Source organism: Rhinolophus sinicus, chromosome 5, assembly GCF_057876585.1.
Source record: "Rhinolophus sinicus isolate RSI-liver-muscle chromosome 5, RSI-T2T, whole genome shotgun sequence".
NCBI classification, from domain to species: Eukaryota; Metazoa; Chordata; class Mammalia; order Chiroptera; family Rhinolophidae; genus Rhinolophus; species Rhinolophus sinicus.
In genome coordinates, this window is record NC_142505.1 from 4,331,320 (window position 1) to 4,346,500 (window position 15,181).

The 15,181-nt window shown below is 46.0% G+C and overlaps 1 protein-coding gene and 1 long non-coding RNA gene across 2 annotated transcripts in view; one reads left to right on the plus strand and one right to left on the minus strand.

The window, feature by feature from the left end:
* Positions 1-1,804: 1,804 nt before the first annotated feature.
* On the minus strand, positions 1,805-4,594 carry LOC148758201 (uncharacterized). The gene is made up of 3 exons (XR_016021237.1): positions 4,459-4,594; positions 3,725-3,773; positions 1,805-1,940 (listed from the first exon to the last, which is right to left on the minus strand). It is a non-coding gene; the product is annotated as an uncharacterized LOC148758201 (long non-coding RNA).
* A 426-nt stretch (positions 4,595-5,020) lies between these two features.
* The window catches only part of ITPR1 (inositol 1,4,5-trisphosphate receptor type 1), a 293,521-nt gene continuing 283,360 nt past the window's right edge, over positions 5,021-15,181 (plus strand). The window contains exons 1-2 of the mRNA XM_074312232.2: positions 5,021-5,268; positions 6,091-6,165. The gene's annotated coding sequence lies outside the window, so the exon portion shown is untranslated. The remainder of the gene's footprint in view (positions 5,269-6,090; positions 6,166-15,181) is intronic.

Genomic DNA, 15,181 nt, shown 5'->3' on the forward strand with positions numbered 1-15,181 from the left:
ATTTTCTAATTTTATTCTTCTTTCTACATGTACTAGCTGAATTCTTCTGTAAAAAGAGCTTTCTGTTTTTCTTTTGACAACCAGATTTCCTTTCAGTTCAAACACTCAGCTAAGATAATAAGGCCTTTTCCAAGACTTCCTCAAGTCTCCAGATCCCGCTCGGTTCCCAGAGCAATTTAGGATGACAGTCTTGCCGATGTGAAGCAGGAGAGGGGTGGAAAGGGTGTCTGAGTGGATAATCAGCCCTGGGTACTTATTACCCAGGTAATAACATGTGAAACGGTGCTGCATGTTTCACAGGCAGAGAATGTGGAAGAAAGAAAGTAATCGTGTTCTTTGTCTGCTTACATGGTCCCAGACGAGGTCGGCAGCAAAATCAGAGATGGTATCGCCGTCACTTCCATGTGGTATAAAGTGGTAGTAACTGTTTATGTTTGTCTTCTTCTGTAGCTACTACGCTGCCTTCTGGATCCTACATCACTGGTGATGTGTCCATGGTCCCTCCACGTGCAAGATTACTGACCAGCAGCCTCTTCGAAGCTCCAGACAAGGACGGTGAGTGTAGGGCTGCTCCCTGTTCTGGCTTCCCTCGGCCTCACAGGATGCCCGGAGCTTGGGATCGGGAAACACATCTTACCTTTCTTGGCTCCACAGCAAACTGGTGTCTTCTGCTCTTGTTCAAATACCAACTACACTGTTCCCATCTCAAGTAGGGCTGTTGTGCATCTATGGATCATTTCTTCTGGTCACCCTTGTGGCTCCAATAGTCACCTAGCCGGAGCTGAGCTAGATATTAGAAGGGTACACAAATATAGGATCTGGTCCCTATATTCAAGGAGTTTATCTGGTTGGAGAGACAATGTCACAAAGATGCCGCTGAAAGATAATCTAGTCTTCTGGGAGTGTCTACCAGTGAATTTTGGGGGACTGGTACAAGAAACTGCAAGAACTGCTGCTAACATTTTGCATATCTGTGTTGTGCTGTGCAGATGTCCATGGGTTTTATAAGATCCTCAGAAAGGGCTGGGATTCCATCCCGCCACCACACGCAGTTAGCAATGACCGGGAGAGACGAGTCGGAGGACTGGCTATTTCTCTTTACTGATAGTTCTCAGGTGCAATGGCGGTTTATCACACACCTGCGCCAAAAAATAGATTGAAGTCTACGACTTTAGTGTCAGTCGTTCTGAGCTGATGACAGAGTGACCTGGAGAAGCTATTAATTGAAGCACGCCAGGCTCATGGGACAGCTATAGGCGATTCAAATCTTTTGCCCACGAGAAACCTGGGATTATCATCTGAAGTGTGGTTTGGAGCCGAGCACTGCATTAGGACATCAGCATTTTCTCCATGCTTGTTGCTCGCATTCTCTGACTTCGGTATAGCTTCAGTGAGCTTGCAGGGCCCTTTCATGTCCAATGACTCGTTTGATCCAGTGAGGTGAGCAGGGCAAGGAGTAGCGGCTTCACGCTATCATAAAACGGAGTCTTGGCAGGGTTAGGTGCCTGGCTAGGGGGACGTGGATGTGAGGGTGCAGCTGGATGTCAAGCCCACTTTTTCTGACCCCTGCTTTCTCCAGCATATCTTGCTCTTTTAATCAGGGTAATGTTTGAGGATGGGCTTCTTGGCAGGTCATTGGGATACAGTTTTCAGCTGTGTAGTGCTGATGAGTCCCTGTTTCTATTTGTCTGGTTTCCCGTGGGGTAGGCTGGTGTGCTGGTTTCAGATGTTCTTCCCACTTCTGCTCAGACTATGACATTATGCTGATTCTACAAAGCCCTCCCACTTTTCTGCATGGGCATTGACCAGGGCAAAGTAATAAGTGGCAATGTCCAGGGCTGGTCATCATTCGGAATCTGAGCTGTGGAATCAGGTTCTTGGTTTTCCAGACCAGCGTTGTCCAAAAGCATATGAGCCACATATGTCATTTTTTAAATTTCCTAGTAGTTCATTAAAAAAATAAAAAGAAAAGCAGGTGAAAAGAATTTTAATCTACTTTATTTAACCCAATATATCCCAAGTATTATCATTTCAACATGTGATCAACGTTAAAATTACTAATGAGATAGTTTGCTCTTTTTTATACGAAGGCTTTGAAACTCAACATATATTTTACACCTGGTTCATGTCTCAGTTTGCCACATCTTAAGTAACAAAATGATTAGTGGCGACTGTGTTGGGAAGCACAGGTCTAGCAAATTTTTCCAAGAAAAAGAAACCCTTCCTTTTCCCTCTATTAATAATGGGGAATGAGTTGGGCAGTGGCCTTTTTGTTTTTTTGAATGACATGCTTCCTCATCAATCACACATCCTCACAGAGAACCTCTTAGCATCACAGCAAAATGTGCCAAACTACTTTCTAGTGACCAAATAGCTTCTAGAACCTGATGCCAATTGCAACCTGTTGAATGGGATCATTCACACATACGCACAGGTGAGGAAACAGTGTGTGATGTGGGTGGGCGACAAGATTTGTGTGTTCAAAAAATATGTTCACCTAGCCCACCGTATGTATGGCACACCTCCTGTTAAAACGTTTCTTTTAAACAAACTTTTTTTTTTTTCACATATCTACTAAAATGTGCAGACAGAGGATGAAAGTTTGCTGGATTGGGGAGGTAGAGAACACAAGCACGAATAAAACAGTCTCTGCCTTCAGCGAAACTTGTGATGTGGGAGGGAAGACAGTGGATAAAGCTGCTAAGGCTCCAGTGTCCACTGTATGGTGAGGATGAAAAGCACCCCACTCCAGCTCTCAAGCAAGGCCAAGTTCTCTTCAGAAGAACCACATTAAAATTCCATTGAGTTTCTGAATTAGAAGCACATGAAATAATTACCCTTTTAGTATTTACCAGTTCTATCAGCATAGATTGATTTGGTGAATTTGTTAAAAAAGAGAGCCAAAAACCCTTTAGAAATGGTTTGTTTTCATGGGGGAGAAGGAGAGGGAACAGATGGGAAAGGGGTGGACCCCTTTGTTTTTACAAGATGGGGGAGTTTCTTGAGGATGGAGAGTGGTAGCTTGAGGCATCAGGTGCGTAGCTTTAGTGCCCAGTGACCAGGGGACAGTGCCTAAAGAGAGGAGGGGAAGAGGGACTATAACAGACACGAACTCTGTGTACTGCAGAGCTTTGCCCATTCCTGGACGGGTATGAACTGCTTATATGAGCAGATATATACAATGCAAATGTTTACATTGGGGAGGCTGTGACGGGTAGTAGTTAAGGTCCAGGGTTTGGGAGTCAGACAGCCCACCCCCTGTGTGACTTTGGGGAAGTTACTTAACATCTCTGTGCCTCAGTTTTCCCGTAAGTAAAACAAAAGGATTCATTAATAGGATTTCATGAGATAATATACAGAAAGAACTTAGAACAATGCCTGGCACATGGCATGTACCCAATAAATGCTAGGTGTTATTTTTGGCATTATTATGTCAGTAATAGTTATTAGCTATGGTGCTCCCCTAATTGGTTCCTGAAGTTTCACAAGACTGTTGACGCTATATCAAGCAATCCTGATAGAAAGTAGTGAAATTCAAATGGTTTTCTCCTAAGACGGCAAAACTGGGGCAAAGAGATGAAAAGGACTTGCCCACGGGCTCAGCGGCTGCTTCTAAAGTGGCGAGGGAGGCCGCTTAAGGCAGTGCGGACGGATTTCCCCAAAGACGAGGACGTAGTACACTCCCAGGCTGGAACTGGGATGCAGGCTGCACGACTTAACTCACCGTGTCATCTCGGGAAATCAGTTAATTTCTCTGAGCCCTCGGTGTGCACCTATCACATAGGGATAAAAACACATGCTTAAGGGGTGTTAAAGCTCAAGTAACACGATGCACGAAAAGTGCACGCGGTCTGGGTTCAATAAAAATCGGTCTATTACTATTATTATTATTATTTCTAAAGCAGACCCTATGCGCCTGCCGGGATGCTGCGACGTGTTTTGGCTCACCGCCGTGCCCCAGCGCCTAGCACAGTGCACGGCGCACAGCAGACACTCAGGAAACGTTTGTGGAATGAATGCACGTCGTCTGAGGACGGGAGCTCAGCCCTTGCCCTCTTTCCAAAAGCCCAGCACGAAGCAGCCTGTAGCCCAGAGCGCAGGCCCTTCTTGGTAGGGGCTGAAACCCACCTGGTCCCGGACGCCCGTCGGAGCTGCGCGGGGCGCCCCGCCTGCAGGCGCACCTCTGTGCAAAAGGCTGTCTCGCAAGCCCTGTTTTTCTCGTTTGCGGTTTATTTATTTAAGCATTTGAGCTCCCAGGAGTAGAGGGTCTGCCTGAAGCAGGGTCAGGACCGAGGTCGCGGTCTGTATTTATTTTCCGCGTCCCCAACTCAGCGCGGGCAAGTCGCCACACGGCTGCTCTATTTGTGCCCGGGAAGGAGAGCTCGTGTGCTTTACCTCCTGCGGGGCGAGGAAGGGCACGCGCGGTTCAGCTTAGGAAAGTGCTCTCAAGCCACTTGCCTGCGTGTCCCCCGCGTGCGTGGACCGTCGCTTCCAGACTTAGTTTCCTGCGTAAACCGAGCACATTAAATAAAGACAACCTCGCGCCTTTAATCCTTGACCACAAACACTGGCGTTGTTGTGCCCCGGATTTCTGAAATTCTTGGCTCTGGACTCCAGGCGGGAGGAGGAGGAGGGAGGGTATCAGCTTGTAAAAACTTCCCAAAGCAGAAATCCGAGCTGTTCCCCACCCCCGGCTCCCAGCAATACCTGGGTTTAAGGGAAAGGGGGCGGCTGGAGGAGGAGGATCCCCAAAGGTTAGGGGCGCCCCCCAGGGGTGGCTGTCTTGGGTGGCGTGTTCCAAGCCCAGCCAGCAGCAAACCTAGAGCAGAGTTCGCAGCCGGGACGCCCCGCAGGACGCCCCTCCCCGCCCTCGTCTATTTAGAGCCTATCCTGGAGCCCGAGGGATTCTGGGGCTTGTAGTCCATCCGGCAGCCCGCGGCGCCGCCGTGACCTCCGCCTCGGACTACATTGCCCAGGGAGCTTGCCGGCCTATATAAGACGCCGGGAGCCGCTTCAAAGTGCAGTAAGCATGTGTGTGTGCTGCTGAAGCGCTCCCGCAGGCTCGCTGGGGCGGGAGGCGAGGAGGAGGAGGTGGTGGTGGAGAAGGCAGAGGGTGGAGAGAGAAAGCCACGCCAAAAGGAGGTGTGGGTGTTCGCTTCCATCCTAACGGAACGAGCGCCTTCTTCGCGAGCATGGAATTACCCAGCGGCTGCTGACCCCGCTCCTCGCTCTGCTCCCTCAAACCGGCGTGGCTCCTCGGGCTCCAAGGTAGCGACGGGGACCGGGCTGAGGGCGCGGGGAGTTGGTGCCGTCCCCCCGACGCACAAGTTTCTGCCCCCTACTCTGGGAGTTCTCGGTGGATTTGCAAGCACTTGCGTGCATTGGGGGGTTCTTTTTCTGCGAGCATTTTTGTGTGTGTGGGGGGGAGGTTCATTTGAGGTAAAGACAACGTTCTGGAGTCCAGGGACTGGCTTTGAAAGCCACCCAGTCGGGACTGGAATGGCAGCCCCCCAAGTTGGAAACTGCAGCAGCAACTGCAGGAAATAGGGGTTTTGTGTGTGTTGGTGGGGGTGGGTGGGAGTTGTGGGGGTGTCATATGTGAGTCCGCTCAAGGAAACCATCTTTCTTTAAATGCAGCCCTCCCTCGAGCAGCTCGGTTGGGAGAATAATGCTGTGTGGGGGCCCCAGTGGGGAGGGTTTGAAAAAAAAACGGAAGAACCGCGGGGGAGCGGTGAGGAATGAAGTGTGGACGCAGCTCAGGCCCAATGAGGACGCGGGCTTCGGATGCTCGGCCTCGGCTGCGGGAAGCAAGTGCTTGGATCTGCCCGGCACTTCCCCTGGTCCGGCCCCAGGCACGTTCCAAGCCCGTGCGAGCCCAGCCTCGCTTGTCAGTTACTTACTGGAAGTAAGTACTCGAAGTTACCTGTGCTCCTCGCCCACGTGATCCCACCAACCTGCCTGTCAGCTGCGGCTTGGGGTGGGGGTTCTCTCCAGGAAGCAGGTTAAAGAAGGTGGAAGCCTGAAATTTGGAGCATTTGTTAGGGACCTACCTCGTGGTCTCACACTCAGCCTTTCTTTCTAAATCCTTAGGAGCTGAGCGCAGAGGAGCGGGATTCGCACACCTGGCTGAGCGAGTTCGGGCATCAGGTCCCTGACGACCGTCAGGTGAGTGTGGAAGCCTGCACGCTGCATTCAGTGAGTGTTTGTTCCGAGCCTGTTTTGAATCCCCTCTAATGAGCCACGGAGATGGGGAGTAGGAACGAAAAGGAAACTCTGGCTCTGTCTTCATAACCTGTCACTGCCTCTGGTGGGGGCTTGAGGGAGCAGGGGACACCCAGGGGTCAGTCCTGCCCAGCTCTTTGGCTGCAGCTGGGAATGGGAGCTGCCTCAAGGTTTAGGAGAGCAGGGGAAAAGCCATGGAAAGGAGCAAAGGGGTGCCCGTTGGTGGAAATGGAACTTGCCAGGCAGTGTGCTGATGATTTAAATTCTGAGGGTGGCAGTGCGGCTCATCTGCCAAGATACGAAAGCAAAAATCAACCCTTCTCTCTTTCAAAAATAGTCACTTTGTTTTTTCTTACTGTGAATGTGTGTTTAATCAGAGTAGGTTGGACTGCAAGAAATGAAAGTGGTTGCTGGCAAATTGAAAGAATTAGAACTTTGAAAAGGGAAGTTAGTTCTTGAAGCATCAGATAGCGTCCAGCCCTTGACTTGAAGCCATCTGAATGTCGAGGGATCTGACAGGTTCCTGTTGTCAGGTGCCTGTCTTGGGATATGAGCCAAGGGTAGCATTTGTCTGCAAACACAAGTAGCTCCCATTTGTTTTTCCCTCCAAAATGGCCAGAATGCGCTTCGAGAAAGGGAGTTTGAACGGGTACATGTACATTCCCATTGCTGCAGATTCGGTCCTCGAGTTTTTTCTTCTGAAATGGAACAGGGTAAACAACAGGGTAATAGGGTGGGGGGTGGAAAGGAGGGCTGGCTTTTAGTAACTTCTATAGCGTTCTAAATATTTAGCTGTTCCCTGGGCTACAATCTTTGGGCTTTTCTAATTAGGAAAGAAAAGCCAGACACTTCATTATGGTGGTAGAGTGCTTTTGTTTCCTGTTGATAAGATCCTCGGGAGTGCGGGTAGGTTGGAAGGCATTTGGATGTGTGAGGTCCAGTTCCTTTTTGGAGTTCTGGTGACTCACATGGCTCCATAGGCACTCAAAAGTCCAAGGACTGGGTTTAGTCCCCCTTTTCTGAGTAAGCTAACAGGCCAGGAGAAACTGGTCCACAGACTCTTCTAGAACTGGTTGCTGAAAGTAATAATAGTGACACATTAAGTACTTGTAAGTCAGGTTCCGAGCCATCTATCACAGAAGCCCTGGGGGTCAGGCTCAGGTGAGGAAGCTGAGCTGCAGAGTGAAATCACTTGCCTCGTAGCTAGTATGCAATGAAAGCCACAGGCTGGGGGGCTCTACTGGGCCCACAAATGCACCTAAGTTGGGTGGTGGTGGTGAGGGAGAAGCTAGGAAAAATAAGCGCATTGCTATTGATGAAATAACTCTTGCGTATGTCCCACCAATGATGAATGAACAATACTTACCTTGATGTAAGCAGCAAACAATGTAGCCACAGGTGTGGGGATAAGTGTGGATATTTAAGGAGGTGTTGGTTGTTCTGAGTTTGTTTTGGAAAGCTGTGTGCTGAAAGCGTGAATGAGAGTAAAAGAAACCAAACCAAATCACGAGGAACGTTGTCTGAGCTCAGCTTCCGGTTCTGCTCATACTTGAAAAACACCTTGATCATTTCAATCAAGGCATCTAAGCAGGTTAAAGGAATCAGGCCTCCCGCCACCTGAATAATTTGAAAGTTTAAATCGCAGTGAGTCTGAACTGTGAAGTGTCGAAATATTTTCACATACCCTTCAGTGTGTGTTGTGGCCGGTTGCGCAGAACACTTTTTCATTTTTTTCGTGTGTGTGTGTTTGTGTATGTGTGTGTGTAAAGTACGACCCACTCTTTGACTAAATTCAAATCAGAACAGAATATCCTGTCAAGGTCTCCTTCTTATCAGGCAGGGAAAGTTCATCACGCTCTCACTGAATCACACCTGGCCTTTGAGCCCCGTGGAAGTTGTTGGGGTGACAAGGTGTTACAGTGCCAACAAAGTGGTGCCTCTGAGGGAATTGGCATCTTTTCTGTAGGAACGAGGGACAGAATGGTTGCTTAGAGGAGAAGAAATAGATGAACCCAACAAGACACATCTGGTGCCTTTTTCCTCAAAATATTTTCAACTCAGGAAGACCAGGGTATTAAAGTGAGAGAGAGGAAAGAAACTTCTAACCCAATGGTGTAGAACCAACTGACTTCCAGAGAAAAACATCACATGGCTGTTTTGCTCATTTATCATGATCTCATGGAAACTCTCATTTCTTTACAAGCAGCTCTTAAAAAACAAACCAACGTGAAACAACAAACACCAAATATGAACAACAGAAAAAAAATAAATAAAAGTAGGTCTGGAGTTAGGTTTCTAGGTCAAGCTGTCCATGGATCCATCTAATTAGGGAGTCCGCACAAGGCCAGTGTCCCATCTTGTTTGCTGTTGGTTTGATCTTTTAAAATAAAACACACTGCGTTCGCAGGCCCTTTATTCCCTGGAAGTGCATCCAATTGTTTAGCTCACTTGTGCTGTTTGAAGTGTTTGCGTGGCTCTTTTGATGAAGTTAATTGAGGCTTGAAGCCAGTGACATGACGGACAGGATCTTTATGATTTCTGCCAGTTGTCATCGTGTCTGTGGTTCTGAGGTTATTGCTCATGAGCTGGAAGGACTCTGAAGCCATCACCTCCTGGCTACATCTCATTGAACTATGTCAGCTGGACATAGTTTAAGGCATTTAGTGTGATAAATCGATTCAAGGAGCCAGAGTTGTTTTGGTCCAAGGGTTTCTTCCTTCACTGAGCATCCGCTTTGTGCAAAGGTGCGTTCCAGGTGCTGGGGATCCAGCAGTGAAAGTCCTGTGGCCAAGAGGCTCAACTCCTAGTTGGGAGGAGGCAGCCCGTGCACATAGGAGGTATTGTAGTAAGACAGGTCGTAAATGCTATGGAGAAAACCCCAGCGGCGTAAGGGGAACAGGAGATAAGTGTTGAGGGAGAAATTGGGACCGTCATGTGGTAAAATAGTGTCACTGCTGTGAGAGCAGTGTGGCGACTCCCCACAAAATGAAACATAGAATTCCCAGATGATGCAGCGTTTCCACCTGCGTGTGTGCATCGCAAAGAACTGAAAGCAGGGACTCCATCAGGTACTGGTTCACTCACACTCATAGCAGCGTGATTCACGGCAGGCGAAAGATGGAAAGTACCCAGGTGTCTACTGACATAAACAAAGCGTGTACACATACAGTGGAATGTCACTCAGCCTTACAAAGTAATAAGGTTCTGACACGTGCGATGACATGGATGGAGCCTGAGGACGTCACGCTAAGTGAAAGCAGCCAGACACAAAAGGACAAGTAGTGCGTGATTCCTTTTATAAGAGGACCCAGAGCAGTCACATCCGTAGACAGAAGAGAAGAGTGGTTGTCGGGGTGAAGGGAGGTGAAATGGGGAGTTTGTTTAATGGGGACAGTTTTATTTTGGGAAGATGGAAAAGCTCTGGAAATGGATGGTGGTGATGGTTGCACAACAGTGTGAAGGTACTTAATTCCACTGAGCTGTACACTTAAAAATGGTTATAATGGTAAATTTTATGTTACATATGTATATTTTACCACCGAAAAAAAGAAAAAACAATGACAAGAAGAAAACACAGGGTAACGGGAATAAAGGAGCACGGGGGGTGGGGGTGGGGTGACCAGGGAAGGGCCCTTTAACGTGCCGAGGGGGCTGAGGGGGTTGACCGAGTAGATATGTGGGGGACAGGGTGTCCCAAAGGGCTAGGGCAGTAAGTGCAGAGGCCCTGAGCTGGGAGCAGGAGTGACCCATTGGGGCGGGCGAGAAGGCCAGGGGCCTGCAGCGGAGGGAGAGGGAGTCAAGGGCAGGTCGTCCAGGTTTGTGCAGGTTGGCGATGATGTATTTCCCCGAGGGGTTCTCAACTCGCACAGAATTCTCGCTGTGCTCAGCCTCACGGGACGATGTTGTCCTCTGAAGAGACCAGTGAGGACGTCACGATCACATATCAGATTGGAACTTGATGGGGGCTGAGACCCAGATTTCTAGACTGTCTGGTTAAACATGTGACTTACCTGGGATCATAATTCACTTCAGTCAGAAAGCAATCCTCTGATAGACAGGTGAACCTACAGTTGGTTCGGACAGCAAATTCTAAGAACCTAATGGTCTTCTTGCGGGTTTATCGTCAACACACACCTCTGACTGTGCAGTCTGTCCAGGCTTATTTCAAGGAGTTAACACGAGGAGTCAGGCTCTGATATCGAGCATCACCTTTGGGAAACAGGAAGTTCAAGATAAGGGCTGCTTCCCAATGACTGAAGTGGCCCTCTCGTGTGTACAAACTTTTCACAAACATGCGTTTTGTTACTTATTGCACAAGATGTGCATATTTAGTTGTAGTAAAACACTAGGAAACAAAGACAAGCAGTAAAATCGGTCACCCTCAACCCCACCATCCAAGATTAGGGTTTCAGACTACCCCCCACCCCATGCATACGTATGTTGAAATGATGTGTATATTTATATTGCATAAAAAGGGACGCCTGCAGTACCTCCTGTTTGGTACCTTGCCGTTTGCACTCTGTGTCTTGAGCATTTTTTCATGTTAAGTAGACAGGTGCATCTTCGTTTTTCCAAAGGTGGCCGTACGTTTGATGGGGTTTCATGTGAGTGGTGACATGTATGGAATCACTAGGGTAAAAAAAAGTGTTATTGAGGTTCCATCACCATCACAGAGTCCAGGTTTCCTCATTCAGTTTATGCTGGTTTTTAATTTTTTTTTTTTAAGAGAACTAAACAGAAGCACTGCTCAAAGGTTAGCTATCTTATTACAGGGGTAAAGCCTAGTAATCATTTAAATATAAAATTTCTCATTTGTTCTTCTAAGTAACTTAATCCCGTGAGATAGTGAGGGCCAGGCACTCTTTTCTGTTTGCACTTGCAAGGGAACCTCAACTATAGAAAATCTGGACCATGGACTAGCAGAGATGTGAGTATCACGGGCCCCTCTTGACTCTCACCGCTCGCGGGGGTTGCAGTACTTGGCTCCTCTGTCTTCTCAGACACACTCCTCTCACCTTGGCTGAGGCACGCAGGTCCCAGACATACTGGTTCATCTGTGTTTTAGTCCGTATCCCTAGTGTTGGGATTGTTTTAAAAAACTTAATCACAATACTATTATCCATCTCAAGAAAAAGCAAAACATTTTTTAATCAAGTCTGTGTTCTCACTTTCTTGATATATACGTATATGTGTATTTACATGTTATAGATGCATCTTTAACATTCTGAATTAGGATTCCAATAAGGTCGATATATTACAAATGGTTGATATGTCTTTATTATTTTTTATTACACTTCTTTTTCTCCATGCTTTTTTTTTTTTTTTGGTCATTGAAGAAACTGGGCGATGTGTTTTCCCTCAGTTGGATTTGGCTAACTGCATCAGGGTGGTGTAGTTGAACTTGTCCCTTTGTCCCCTATATGTACCACACTTTGGCAGTTAGATGTGGAGGCTGGAAGCTTGATGAGAGTCTGGTTCTTTTTTGTTTTCCCAAGTCTATTTTGTGAACTTCACTCAGGGGAGTGTATGACATGGTGTGTCTGGCTATGTCTTCTGTGGGACTAGTAACCACTGCTGCGCATTCCTGCGATCTGTCAGTTTACTTGTAGTTGCAAAAGTCCTCACTCTATGTTTCCTTCTTCATTTATAGCTGGGATGTTTTATGAAAAGAAATTTTCTCCACTTAGTTTTTGGTTCCCTGGGATGTAGTTCATATAAGAAAGACAGGATCAGTACTTGAATCTTCTTTGTATTTTACTAGTTTTCAAAAATAAGGAATTGATTCTCTAGCATGATCCCTGGTAATCGTTCTTAACTGGGGGATATTGGGTAATATCTGGGGACATTTTTGGTTGTCACATTTGGAACGAGGGTGCTAATGACATTCAATGGTTACAGGCCAGGGCGGCTGCTGAGCTGCCTACAACTCATTGCATGGCGTCCACCACACATAATTATCCCAAATATCACCAGTGCCACTGTTGAGAAACCCAACACCAAAATGACCAATATGTATGTTTTTTGTTGGGATCATTCTGAACTCATAGATTTAAACACATTTTATATGTTTCACTTTGTGTACTCACCTTATTTATGTTCAACTTGTCCATCTTTGCTCAGCGAGTGAGAGAGAGAGACTATTCAAGTTGGTTCAAAAGACACAACCCCAGTCGTCTTCGGTAGCTTTCTTGCTTTCAGTGTGACGGGGGGTTCCAGGCTTATCTATATTTCTTGTCCCAGACCTGGACTCAGCTTTTTCTCTAAGGAACCCTAGTTCCTTTGCGTAGGAAATGGTACGTAGAGACCTCCGCTCAGGGCCAGACAGGTATTGCCATTCTCATCATACAGGTAAGAAAACAGAAATTAAAGTGACAAAAACTTAAAACCTCATGGCATTTAAATTTTTATTTTTCGATTACAGTTGACATACAATATTATATTAGTTTCTAGTGTACAACATAGTGATTAGACATTTATATAACTTATGAAGTGATCACCCCGATAAATCTAGTCCCCATCTGACACCATACGTAGCTATTACAATATTGACCGTATTCCTTATGCTTACTTTACATTCCTGTGACTTTGTTACAACCAATCTGTACTTCTTAATCCTTTCCCCTTTTTCACCCAGCCCCCCCAGATACCCTCCTATTTGCCAACTATCAAGATGTTCTCTGTATCTACCTATGAGTTAGTTTCTGTTTTGTTCATTTATTTTGTTCTTTAGGTTCCACATATAAGTGAAATCGCATGGCATTTGTCTTTGTCTGTCTGACTTACTCCATGCAGCACAAGACCCTCTAGGTCCATCCATATTGTTGCAGATGGAAAGATTTTATTTTTTCTTATGGCCAAATAGTACTCCATTATGTATATGTACCACCTCCTCTTTATCCATTCACCCATTGACAGACACCCAAGTTGCCTCCACATCCTGGCCACTGTAAGTAATGCTGCAGTGAACATATGGATGCACAGGTCCCTTCGAAGTAGTGTTTTGGGTTTCTTCAGATAAATACCCAGAAGTGGGATTACTGGGTCCTTCTTTGTCTCTTATTATAGCCTTTATTTTAAAGACTGTTTTGTCTGATATAAATAGTGCTACCCCAGCTTTATTTTTTGTTTCCATTTCCATGAAATGTCTTTTACCTTCCCTTTACTTTCAGTCTGTGTTCTTTCCAACTGAAGTGAATGTCTTGTAGGCAGCATGTATATGTAAGGGTCTTGTTTCTTACCCATTCAGTCACCCTATGTCTTTTCATTGGAGCATTTAATCCATGTACATTGAAAGGGATTGTTGATAGATATGTAGCTTTTGCCATTTTATTATTCATAATTTTCATCTTTTTCTATTTTTTTATTTTTTTCCCATCTTAAAGGCATGCCTCTAAGATTCCTTGTAATACTGGTTTGGTGGTGATGGACTCCATTAGTGTTTTTCTTGTCTGAGCAGCTATTTACAATTTATTTGATTCAAAACCATAGCTGAGCTGGGTAGAGTAACCCTGGTTGTAGGTTACTTAGTTACTTCTCATCACTTTGAATATTTCCTGCCAATCCCTTCTGGCCTGCAAAGTTTCTGTTGGAAAATCAGCTGGCAGTCTTATGGGAGCTCCCTTGTAGGTAACTAACTGCCTTTCTTTTGCTGCTTTAAGGTTCTCTCTTTGTCTTTAACCTTTGGCATTTTAATTATGATGTGTCTTTGTCATTAACCTTTGGCATGTTAATTATGATGTGTCTTGGTGCAGGCCTCATTGAGTTCATCTTGTTTGAGACTCTGCACTTCCTGGATTTGTATGTCTATTTCCTTCACCAGGTTAGGGAAGTTTTTCATCATTATTTCTTCAAAAAGGTTCTCAGTCCCTTGCTCTCTCTCTCTTCTCCTGGTGTCCCTATAATGTGAATGTTGGTGCCCTTGAAGTTGTCCCAGAGGGCCCTCAAACTATCCTCATTTTTTTGGATTCTTTTTCCTTTTTGCTCGGATTGGGTGTTTTCTGCTACCTTCTAACTCACTGATTAGATCCTCTGCTTAATTTAATCTGGTGATTCCCTGTAGTGTGGTCTTCATTTCAGTTTCCGTATTCTTTATTTCTGACTGGTTCTTTGTTTTGTTTTCTATCTCCATTTTTATGTTTCATATCTCTCTGTTGAAATGCTCCCTGAGATCACTGAGCATGCTTATAACCAGTGTTTGGAACTCTGCATCTGGTAGATTGCTTGTCTCCATTTTGTTTAATTTTTTTTCTGGAGCTTTGTTCTGTTCTTTCATTTGGGACACATTTCTTTGTCTCCCCATTTTGGCTGCCTCCCTAAAACCTGAAAATGAAAGCTTTTCCCAAACCCAGCTGACACATCATTGCCTTTTTAAAAGGCATTCTGGACATTGAACTTTTCAATTTGGTCTCAGTGTTTGCCTAAGCATCCTGGAGCTAAGTAAGACACGGCACTCCCCAGATCTCCAAGAGGGTTACTCTTGCTCTAAATCAGGCTTTTCAATCTTCGTGGCAACGCATTAAGAGGTGGTGACATCAGTTTAGTGGGTCTTGGTCAGTGACTAATGAAGTAGAATAGAAAATAACAAAGTATATTGCACAGATACTTAAAAAGAACTATGTACATTGTGTAAACTCTCCCATTCTCTCTCTCTCACACACACAGTGAACATTGGGCGGTAAGTTCAATGTATTTCTTACTGTGGGTCGCAGTCCAAAGTCTGCATCTTGCTGCATCTTCGTCCTGCATCTTGCTACTACTCCATCTGTGGTCACCAGACCAGAATCACTGGCTTCAGCTGGGACCTGAGAGCAATGCAGACTCTCAGGCCTCACCCCAAACCCACTGAATCAGAACCTGCATTTCAGTAAGATCCCCAGGGGATTCATATGCGTGTGAAAGTATGAGAAGCCCTGTACTGGAGGCTGCTTGCCCATGTGCCACTTCAGTACTTGTCTTATTT